At 43.9% G+C, this 12,011-nt stretch overlaps 1 protein-coding gene across 1 annotated transcript in view; it reads left to right on the top strand.

Moving 5' to 3' along the window:
- The window catches only part of SHANK3 (SH3 and multiple ankyrin repeat domains 3), a 1,519,554-nt gene that overhangs the window by 1,112,094 nt on the left and 395,449 nt on the right, over nucleotides 1-12,011 (top strand). The window lies entirely within an intron of this gene.

Raw genomic sequence — 12,011 nt, forward strand, 5'->3', positions numbered from 1 at the left:
ACAACTAATAGGTCATCCGGGATTGGCATATTTCTCTGGCTCAGAGCAGGAGCAGAGCCCAGGGTTTTTGTTGCCCTGCTGGGCTAAGTTTATTAAATTTCTCTGCAGCAGCAGTAACAAAGGCCTCCCTACACATAAGGAGTAATTAACAGTGTTTCCCTCAGCTCCTGAGGAGGAAAGGATGAGGATAAATAAATCTGCATTTGTTAATTTCGTGTCACACTGCACTAGGGCTGTGGACAGCCCAGGTCTGTTGAACAAAGGAGAAAGAGCAGACAACTGGAGCCAACACATTAGGGGGCTCCTCTTTGAAATGTTGGTTAGAAAGTTCCTTGCAGTGATGTCAGTGAGAGGCGGAGCTGATACCTCAGTAGCAGACATGACCATTGACTCCTGGATTACACCATCTTGAACAGTCCCAGCATGCTGTGTAGGACGGCTGGGAGTGGAGAGGTGATGTGGCACCCCAAGATTGGCCAGGGGTGCCTGGCTTCTAGAGCCTTCCTCCCACTTTTTAAAAACTCTTGCACAAAGAGGAGAGCTCTCTTGGTTGATGCTGTTTGCGCTATTCGCTGCTAAACCCTGGGACTGTGCCAGCCATGGACAACTGAAAGGAGAAAATCCCTGATTCCCAAAAGGACTAAGGACTCTTAGCCAAGTTGACCCCAGGACCAGTGAGTCTGTCCAGTGGCCAGTGAGGCCAGCCACATTACACCCCTTGAGGACCTGTTGGGGGAAAGCACCCAGAGGTAAAGACCAGGAGGAGAGCTGGAGCAGGGAACCAGTGAAACCAGCTCCATGTAAAGTACACCACATTGAACATGAAGAGGTCTGTCAAAACTGCTCCTCGCGGCAACAGATCATCACCTGGAGTACAATGAGCCAAAGAACAAAGATCATCCAAATCGGCCTAGTGGGGCCCAAGGACTGACTGTTTAAAGGCTGGTAATCTTTGACCTTTTTCAAGGACTGACACACATGTGGCTCGGCTGCATCTCCTTCATTTACCCCTGTAGTGGGCCAGGGCCCGGAAGGTCAGCGCAAAAAGTGTGTATTTAATTTTTCCTGGGGAGTGGCCATGGGTGGGGCCCCCTGCACAGACCTTTGTCTGCCCCTGATAACCCCCATTTCCCCGGGTTCCAATACAGTGGAGAAAGGGGAGCACTGTTGCACCCCACAACAGAAAGAAAAGAGGCCCAGGACCTCATCCCTGAGACCCCAATGGCAGTAGCCTAGCTGACCCTCCCTGTGCCCATGTCTGGGCAAAGCAGGGCAGCTACAGCAGAGAAAGTACCCTGCCCGCACAAGGGGCAGGGCAAAAGAGCTGCTGGCTCCCGCAGCAGCAAGACAATGCTGCTCCAGCAGAGAGCCAGCAGGGGCAGCCAGAAGTAGCCTTTCAGAGCTGTCCTGACAAATGGAGGCATGTGGAGTGCCCAGGTGGAACTAGGCACCCCCAAAAATACCAAACTAAAGGAAACAAAGATGCACTGGCTCCCAGCACAGTGACAGACCCACTGTGAAAATATTCACTGCTCCTACCTGGAGCACGTGATAATGCCCTGCGGGTCTTATTTGCATAACTTTCTTGCTTTATGGTGGCCCCAGGGGGACAGGGGTATGACCAACAAATCCTGAAAGTGTTGTTGAGAGTTTACTGCAGCCCCCCAGAAGTGATGTTTGTAAAATTGACTCTATGTTTGTGGGGTCAAGAAATCCATGATCCTTTTGGATTTTCACATAATGTTTTCAAAAGTACTCCCAAAGCTGTAGCTATTGCTCTACAGGTAAGAGTGCAGTGCCCTCTAGGGCTAGTTCTATGGCTACATTTTATGTAGTCTGAAGGTGTATATAGAAAGTACATGGAGTTCAATAGTGTTGCATTTTATGTGGCTTTAAAAGTACAAAGACGCCATATGTTCATTTTAAAACTACTTTATTGATAAAATAATGTTGGCAGTGATTACTGATCAAAGTTGATATGCTTTATTGATAGTAATAATTGTATTCACAAATGATCATTTTGAGTATTCCATTTGCACACAAAATGGAGTTTTCAGCTTGGTTTGTTGCTCTTGCAATGTGGTGCACCCTTGATAAAGCCAATAGGCCTTTTTTATCTAATGGGATCCCCCCTTATATTGTGATGTGTTATATGGTATAGGTGGGGGGCACTTGGGTTTTAGGGGTCATGACCCTTTAGGGGTCAAATGTGATTTCACTGTTGTCTAAGGCATTTTCAATCTGCCTTTGATCTGTTTTTGTAAATTAATGTGTAATATTTGGTAGTGTGCGTTTATTAAATGTACTTTGCCTTTTCTAAAGAAAAAACACTGACTGGACAATCATTGATAGTTATTCCCGTGAATGGTGATAGCTAGACCACATCCCCTCCCCTGAGTAGGCCTTGGACTGCTCTGCTTCACTACCCTGAGAGAGTTAAGTGCTACAATGAGGTTCTTGGTTCCCAGTAAGGATAAATTGAGGACCTATTACTTGTGCAGGCCTCATATCTTGCACAACTAATAATGCAATTTCCTATACAGTGACCATTTTCTTGGTACAGAGTCCTGACTGAGTCAGGGCCCTGCCGACTCCGTCAGTTCCCAGGAACCCCTGTACATTTATTTATTTGTGGTCTTATATCGCACAAACATGGACAAGGTCATTAAAGTACTTTCCAAGAGAGAATGTTCAACCAAATGTAAAAACATAACATACAAGTAAGGAAAGTAAAGAAAGAGTTAAGTGGTCCAAAGGCATTGGGACGCTTGACAAGGGGAACAGATACAGACAACCATTTGGAGCATAACTAAGCAGAAAACTGTGGCACAGCAATAAAAACACATAGGGAATGAGGCCAGGGCGCTTTTAAGGTCATGGGTGATCATAATCTTACACAAAGATTCTTTCATGGAAGGGTTATATGTTTTTTTTTTTAAAGGAAGCAAGACAGGGTGTCTTGTGGAGGGCTGGAGTTCCACAGGAACACTGATTAATGTAGCATTTGTGCGTAAACTGGAGAGACTCGAGAAGAAGGGATTGTGAGTTCCTCAGAATGCCAGTTTCTTGTTCCTCAAACTCATGCAGGTTCCTGGATGACAAATGAAACAGACTTGGCACCTTAACTCTTTTGGCATTTGGGAGATTGAAAAGGAGAGGGAGGTAGAGAGAGACAAAGAAAATGTCTTTGTGTGTGCACATGCTCTCAAACATGCTGTTTCTCCCTGTGGTGGCAGACTGCGGCACAAGTGAATATACTGGTTTATGGGCATGTCCTATACATTTCAGTGCCCAGAAGGCTGATATTATGCATTATGCCAGATTAAGGCTGGTTTGTGTTTGTAAAGGATGCTCAGTTGTTCTGTTAAGTGTGCTTTGGCGCGGCAAGAACTTCAGGACTAGTTTGATTTAATATTTTTTCATTTTTTCCAGTTTTGTATAGAGCAAACCTGATGCAAGGGAATTAAAGTGCTTTATATGAGCACCATAATATGTCACATATTTTGTATTCTTTTAGGCATGAGGAGATTAAGTGTTTTGCCAAGAATCAGAAAATGCTGAGCAGATGCCGGGATACAAACCTAGTTCCCGAATTCCAAAGTCAGCAGCTCTAGCCATATGGCCAAATCTCCTCCCATGATAGCTCACCTGCTTCTATTAGCTTTACCTGCTTAGTTAGACGGTATGTATAGATATATAGATAAGATGAGTAGAGGGAGTTTGTACACAAGCAACCGCCCCATGCCTCCTCTGGGTTAATATCGCAAAGGGAAGCCATACTACTGGATTCGGGTCTTAAATCATTTGCTATTCCTTGCAGACTTAGGATTCCACCGAACAATTCCCTGGATGAGGTATATAGGTTGTTAGCTACACCCATTTGTATTCATCACAAACACTCTGCATAACCTAGAACGAGACATTGGAAGTGATTCTTAAAATTAAGCTAATGAATATTCCTGGATCCCCCAACGGACCGCTTCTGTGATTGCGCTTAAAAGAACTTTACATTCAGATCCCTCTCACTGGAGCACCTGGTTTATTCTGATATAAAAACTCTCTGTGTTACTTTAATATTAGCAACTCCTCTTCTGTGAAGCCCAGAATGCATAAACCTTTCACTGGTTCAGTATGTATACATAACTAAGGGCCAGGTATGCAAATCATTTTTCTGGTCTCAAACCGGCCAATACACAAAATCGGGCCGCATGCGACTGGAAAAATGCTCATTCGAATGTACAAAAGGCAAAAGTGATTCAGTAACTTGTTACCAAATTGCATTTTGCATTTGCGAGTCGGTATTTGGAAGGGACATGTTTAGGGCTTTCCTTACAAATACCGAATCGGTATGGTATGTATTACTGTTTTTGCGACCGAATTCCCCTTGCAAAACGGTAAAACTGTACCACCTGTTTAGAACTGGTGGTAAACCATTGGCAAAGAAGAAGGGTTTCCCACGGGTCCCCTTCTCCTTCGAGAATGTAAATAATATTTTCTAAGAGCAGGCAGTGGTTCCACAGACCACTGCCTATGTTTAAAAAAATGAAACTTCAAAGTTTCATTTTTCCTTTTTAAACGTGTTTAAAAAAATGCTTTATTAAAAAGCAACTACAGACATGGTGGTCTGCTGACCCCAGCAGGCCACCATCCCTGTGATAGCTCTAATGGGTTGCAAATTGTGACTCACCTCATAAATATGCATGAGGTAAGTCTATTTGCGACCCACTAGGAATTGCTAATGGAACTCAAAATAGTTTCATACATCAGGAATACCGATTCAGCGAGAATCGCAATTAGGAAATTGGTATTCTGAATGTTAGCACATCTGGCCCAAAATGCTTATGTGTATATTTGTGTGTAACCGTGTTTGTGTACAAGACACGGTCTTGTTATTTGAAGGTATTTCTGAACACGGTCCTGCCTGGGTCTCTCGGTATATGGTTGTATGCATACATGATAGTGTATTTTTAAAGCTGTAAGAGCTGAACTGGCCATTCTGGCTTTTAGAGTTGCATGGACTGCCATAAACGACCAAGAAACGCCCCACCACCCCTTTACAGCTGCAGTCTCCTACCAGTGCCAGATACAGCAGCTGCTACCCCTAGGAAATCCATTTCTACTCCTCTTCTTAGGGGTACTGAAGGCAACAGTAACAGAAAGTAAACCGTGCTTTAAGAGCTCGCTTTCCATTCTCAGTTCACTTTTTGCAGAGTTCGCCCACGAAGGGGGCATCGAGGGCTGGCGCCATTACGGCTGCCTAGGGCCGATTTGACCAGTTATGTAACCGGCAGGCAGCACGTCAAGGAACAAGGGTGCCCCGACTTACCCCGCCAGGTGAAAGCACGCCGGGAATTTACCAATGGGGCATTTACGTTTCTGGTGGTATAGATTCTGTCATGTGCATTAGGCCTGGGCAAAATTTACATTTTGCCGGTGTAATCTCACATAGTTTCTTGCATTTTGTATTGCGCCTCTTACATGAAATTCCATCATTGCACCTGGTCACCTCATGAAAGCCTATTTCACAAAAATCCTATTGCACGGGAGCATAGAAACAACACGAATGACCAGAACGCGAGCAGCTGTTTTTACTGCTCTTGTGTTATTTTTAGTTATTGTCTTAGTTGAAAATGCACCTTCAATTTCAAAATGGATGTTTTGACACATTTCGCACCAAATATAGCGCTAAACGTTGGACTTGCATTTTTAATAACTTTGTCAACATCTCTTATAATTAGGAAATGGAAAGGAATGCTGCTTCTAATTTTTTTAATGTATTCTCTTTGGTGGTGGGCAATCCCCAGTCATCTTCCTGGATAGAGTAGGAGAGGGTTCAGATCACTTATATGACTTACATGCATAGTCCAGCGTGAGTCTGGTCTGGATATATTTTTCCAGAGGTAATTTGCACGTCTGCAGAGCTCTTGGTGTACTCTGAAGAGAAGTAGGGGCACGTCAGAAAGGATGTGAGTTTCGCTGGCTACTTGGAACTGAGCAGGGAGGGAGCGTCTCAGACTGACTGCATGGCAAGCGTCAGCTCTGCCCCTTCTCTCACCGGGAAAGGGAAACATTATACGCTGGAAGCATTTACTCTTACTGAAATGGCTTGAGTGGTGACGAGAAAATTGGTAGAAATATAAAGGCTGCCTCTTTCAATTCTGCAGGCTGTAGCAGAGCCTGAGGCGTAAAATTACAAAACCTCCTGTGAATAGTGCAATCTAAAAGGTATTGTATTCCAAACGTACTTTTAACTAAACACTGCCCCGAAAGAGAGACAATTGGTGCCCCGTGAGCTAGACTCTTTCTGCTCTTAGTCAGAAGAATTGGAGTGTTGGGTTCGGATTCCAAGGTAGGACTGATTGGCTGATTGGTCGTCGAGGCACGTGACAGCACTTTGTTTGGCAGAATGTTTTGATCCTCCCTCGATTGTGGAAGAAATAGTACACATAGACCCTTATTTCCCCCAATTGATTTCAGCAGGCCGGATCGGAACTGAGCTCTGAACTCGTAATAAGAGCCCGAGCTCCAGGCACCTTGGCCATACTTCTGATACGTTCGTACATGCTCTTTAGCCATGCCTCTGACCGGTCCATTTAATAACCGTGGACGTACCTCTGATGCGTTCACATGCACTTTGTCATTGCCTCAGACAGGTCCAGATCTGCTCTTTGTCCATGCCTCTCATACATCTATATCTAAACCTTGGCCATCTCATCCTGTGATTTCTGGCAGTGAGGAGGGGCGACACAGCCCAGTGCCATCAGTAAAAAAAGATAAGGTGTCGCTGCTCCTACCCAGTGCAAAAGCGGAAATTTAATAACTGCAGTGCGGGGCCCCATTTTAGCCCATTTGCACTCTTGCGGCAGACAGCTTTAGCTGTCACAGTCACCACAATAATATTTATATACGTCTTCGAATACTGTTCATGTTCGCTTATGTTTGGACACATCTTTGTCCATTTCAATTTGCTGCTCCTGATTTAATGGCTTTGCTCCTTATTCTTGAGTTTGTCCCGCCCTTGGTGGATTTAGGTTTCACCCTTATTTTTCACTGATGAGGGCACACTTCACTGCTGGATTGATCTTTCTACTGCTAAAGGAGCATTTTTTCCCTTTTTTGTTATTCAAGTGGATTTATCACTGCACAGAAGTGCATGTCCTGTTCCTTTCTGCATGTCCTGGTCCCTTCTTTCGTTCTCTTGGTCTCTCACCTCCTGCCTCCACAACTGATCACATGCTTGTGCTTTTTCCTCTCACTTCTTATCTCTTCCACCCCACCCTTCTATTTCCCTTTCCTCTGACCCTAAGCACTGCTGCTAGCTGTTGCTCTCTCTTTCTCCCCCCCTTGTCTTTCTCTCACTCCCTAGCCACCACTCCCCCAGCACCCGCCACTTTCCAGTCATTCAACCCTATTGGCCTTGCTTATGGAGGATGTTTTTTAAAATTGCACTGGCACTGTTAAAGTTAATAGCATCAGCTGCCATCTTAGAAGTGTATTTCTTATGCTTCAAAGATGGTCGCCACGTTGTATGATGCGACGTAACACAGCACGGTTTGACACAGAGGAGCACTATCTTGCAAGTGCATTTTTATACTTCCCAGATGGTCACCATGTTGTTTGATGTAAAGTATCATAACACAATGTGATGGCCCTTTTAGAAGTAAAAACAAATAGTGCAAAATAGCTGGACAGTATTTTCTGTACCTTCAAGCCGCCTACCACATTGAGTACAGAGGCAATGTGAAAGCCATCTTGTAAGTATAGAAAACACACATCCAAGATACTGGAAACCACATGCAGGAAATTGGGTTACTGGTTGAGGCGGGATGGAACCCTACTCAAGCAGCAACCACAATTCTTGTCAGGATGAAACACTATCAAACCCCAGATTAACCTGTGCTGAATGCTGTGGTAGCTTGGCACAAAGCTGCCAGGCTTAATTTAGAGGAAAGGCACATTTTCAGCTGAGGTGTTTGTTGCTTAAATATGGATTTGCAACACAATCATGTGTGTTAACTTGGTAGTAACCGGATAAAATCTTTGCCCAGGCAGTGTTACCATGTGTAAAAATGGCATAATAGTACAGTACTACTAACACAAAATCTGCCACATTATGCCACATAATTCGCCTTTTCTTGGAACATAATTTAGTCCAACCTTGCTGCATAATTTGGTCCTCCCCTGGCACATAACTTCAGTGGCCCTGCTTAGAGGTGATCTGTAAAGTATTTATGCAGCACACAAACAGTGATAAAGTGAAAATACAATGCAAAGAAAATCCCAAACTAATGAAGAGAACATATTTTTATTAATTATTTGATACCATAACAACAAAAATCCAATTAGTAAAACTGGAGATATGCAAATTTAAAGGTTTAGGTAAAAATATTGTTTAAAACCCCAAAGCGCCAACTGTGTGGGGCAAAGTCACAAGTTCAGGCCGATTGTGGTGGAGTGCAGGCTAGATACAGGGACCTGGTTAAGCCTGTTGAGAAATGTATCTTATGTCCTTGGTATGGCGAATTGTGCCGTGCAGAGGCAGTTCTGAGAAGCAGTACATGGTCTGGCATCGAGATGCGTTGTGCAGTGTCGGTTGTGATGAATGATGCAGGGTCCTATTTTGAGTTGCACTGTCTTGGTTCTGATGAGGAACTGTGAAAGCTGTGATGCGAGGTCCGAGTTGAGTTGCATTGTGCTGCACTGGTTCACACGAGGAGCTGCGAAGTCTGGCAGAGCACCTTTATTCCCACTTCCAAGAATCCAGAACTGGGGAGGCACTACTTGATTGGTCAGGACTCACAGCAGGCAGAGTCCAGGTGCAGGGTTCAAGATGGTTAAAGCTTTTTTGTAGCAGAGCAGCAGGGCAGTCCTTCTTCAGCAAAAAAGCAGGGCAGCAGAGCAGACCGTCTGAGTCTCCCACAGGTCCAGATGTAATGTAAAGAGTTGGGTCTGAGGGTCCACTACTTATACCTGGTGCCCACTTTGAAGTGGAAGAAGACTCTAAAGTCCTCCCCTACAGAGTTGTCTGAAATTTCCTGCATCCCCTCCCTGGCCCCAGTTTCCTAGGGGGCACAAAAGACTAGTTTGAAACCCTTTGTGAGTGTACTGAGGTACAATCTTTGTGATGTGCAACTTTGGGAGGTGACAGCTCTACCCTCCCCTGTTAAGTCAGAGACAGCCAATCCTGCCAACACTTATCCCCCCTTTGTCTCACTGTCTGGGAGCAATATACAAAGACAAACTGTCAGCTACACCTAGTCATGTGACCCAGGGTAAAGACTGCAGGCACCAAATGCTTCAGACAGGAAAATGCCAACATTCTATATGTTACATTTTCTGAATTATTTGAAAATCCAACTTTACCATTAAAGGGGGTTTTAAATTACAGTTCTTTACACACCAAACTCAACATTCTCACCTGCTCCAATTTATAAGGTTATCACTCAGTAAATGTAATAAGGTAACCCAATGTTCTCCTATGTGAGAAATAGGCCCTGCAGTAGTGAAAAATCAATTTAAGGGCTTTTCACTACCAGGACATGTAAAACCTATAAGTGCATGTCCAACTTTTTAATGGCACCTTGCACTCTAGGCGTAATAGGGCCTTGCCTAGGGGTAACTTACATGTATTAAAAAGGAAAGTTTAGGCCTGGCAAAAGGGTTATTTTGCCAGGTCGAAATGGTAGTTTAAAATTGTACACGCAGGCTGCAATGGCAGGCCTGAGACATGTTTAACGGGCTACCTAACTAAGAGGCACAAGGTGTGCCGCAGGTCCTCTACTAACATGTAATTTACAGGCCCTGGCTAAATGGGGTATTGCTTTACTAAGGACGTACAAGTAAATGAAATGTGCCCATTGGGTGAAAGCCAACTTATCATGTGTAAAGGAGAGTGCACAAGCACTTTAACAGTGATACAGTGCATAGAGTCCTAAAAGCCTACAAAAAGGGGTCCAGACAAAGGTCAGACAACAGGAGGAGGAAGGCAAAACATTCCCTGCAGAGAGGGCCAAGTCCAACGCGACCATTGGCTTTGCTAATGCCAATACAATTTAACAAGCATTGACAAGCCAGATGCATTAAACATTAACACTGGCACAGCAATGGGTGTGTTAAACTGTGTCAGCTTCATTGTTCGTGAAGCTGGCATAGTATTTAAAGAAAAAACTGTGAAGTTGTCCAGCTTTCACCTCTGCAACTTCACATAAGTCTAGTATAACACTCCATTTGATGTGCACCATCTTGTATCATCTCCTAATAGCCCCTAAAAATCAATACATATGTGTCTTTGTTTCTGTCCTCCACAAGACCTACATTTGCTGTCATAGTTACCTGCATGTATTTGCTTTTTGCACTTTTTGGTGAATTCACTAGATGTTCTTTTCAGAAGTAGATTCAGCATGTGAGTTGGCCCTTTCACCCTGCTACAAGCAGCCTCACAACCCTATGCTGATGCACTCCAGTGATCCTGTTTCACTAAGGTTGCAAGAAGGCTCTTCAGAGATAATGGCTTGTTCGCACGAAAATACTGCACGACAAATTTACTAACGTTTCATGTCATGCAGCACAGGAACCAAACTTGCTGGGTTGCATTGTGTGAAATGGAGAGCAGAACTGTCATAGCTACTAAGACACGGTGCTGTATCTGTCGTTGCCTGCACTAGCACTCTTTTGGCCACCTTGTGCCATGTACACATCCTTGCACCATAAGTGGGCTTGTGTGATCTCTAAAATAGTTTTTTTTTACTAGAAGGGTATACTTCAAATACAAAATATTATGCTTAGATATATTTCAAAACTTTTCCAAGCTTGTTAGTGTACTGTACAGCACAGCCCACATGTAAAGTTGATAAAAGTGCCTTTGAGGAGGCATAAGTTTGTAACAAAAGCCCTGTCTATCTTTTTTAAAAGATAGGGTTCTTTTGCCAAAAACCATGGATGTTTGCATTGAAATGCCCATCTACTGCTGGAAGTAGGCCACTTTAATGCAAAGTATTGCAAAGTACTACTTTAGGGTTAGTTTAGGACTACATTCCAGCAAAAGTTAGCACTTAAAAGAAATGTAACCTATGCCTTGGAGTGTGAGTCGTCCCCGACACTGCACTTTGTGTTGTAATGTGAACAATGTTGATAAACTCCTTGTAGGATAACTGCCACTTTTACAGGAAAAGCAGCATGCATAACATCAGAGCTTCAGAAGTATCACACGGAGCCCCCTCCTTGCAATAACGGACAGTGGACCCAGGCACTTGAATTCAAAGTCTTGTTTATGGATATGATTAAATAGGAAGTTAGCAGGATCGAGTCCTGGCTTTACTCCTGGTAAGAGTTTAACAAACATGAATGGTTCTAATTCACCAGCTGAAATACATTGAACTTCTCCAGAGTTCCATATTGGTACAAATACTTCAGCAAATTACTTTCTATTACTACCTTTTCCCATACTAAAATCACTGAAGTAGAACAGTGGACTCCAACATAAAGTACTGTTTCCTCTTTGCAAGGTCCATAATAGGTGACTGATGATTTATCCGTACAGTCAATCAGAATGAGGGACTAGGAGCTGATAAAGGCTCAGCACCCACAATCCCCAATTGTTATAGCTTTACATGAAAGGGATGCTGTTCCTTCAGAAAATGTGATGCTGTCGGTCAGGACCATGAAAGGAACGGATCCACTGGACTAAAGGATCAGTGATCAGAAGTGATAGCTCTCACACACCCAGATGGGTGTCATGCTTCATCATTGGTCTGCACCTTCTTGGACCGGGGCTGTAATGTCTAATGTGTACATTGAAGAGGCGCTTTATTGGAAATCTTCTGACTTTCTGCCGCAAGGATGAGTGCAGGAGACTGTGTGGTGAGTGTAAGGTGGTGTGCTAGGTGGGTTAAAACTATCTAAGGGGTACCAAAGCAATCTTAATGGGGTGAACTATTTCTCTGAACACTCATGAGGTAAGAGTTACCAACTCTTCAAAGAATTTGACAGTACTGTGGAGCGAGGCAAATGCA

This window comes from Pleurodeles waltl, chromosome 4_1 (assembly GCF_031143425.1).
Source record: "Pleurodeles waltl isolate 20211129_DDA chromosome 4_1, aPleWal1.hap1.20221129, whole genome shotgun sequence".
NCBI lineage: Eukaryota > Metazoa > Chordata > Amphibia > Caudata > Salamandridae > Pleurodeles > Pleurodeles waltl.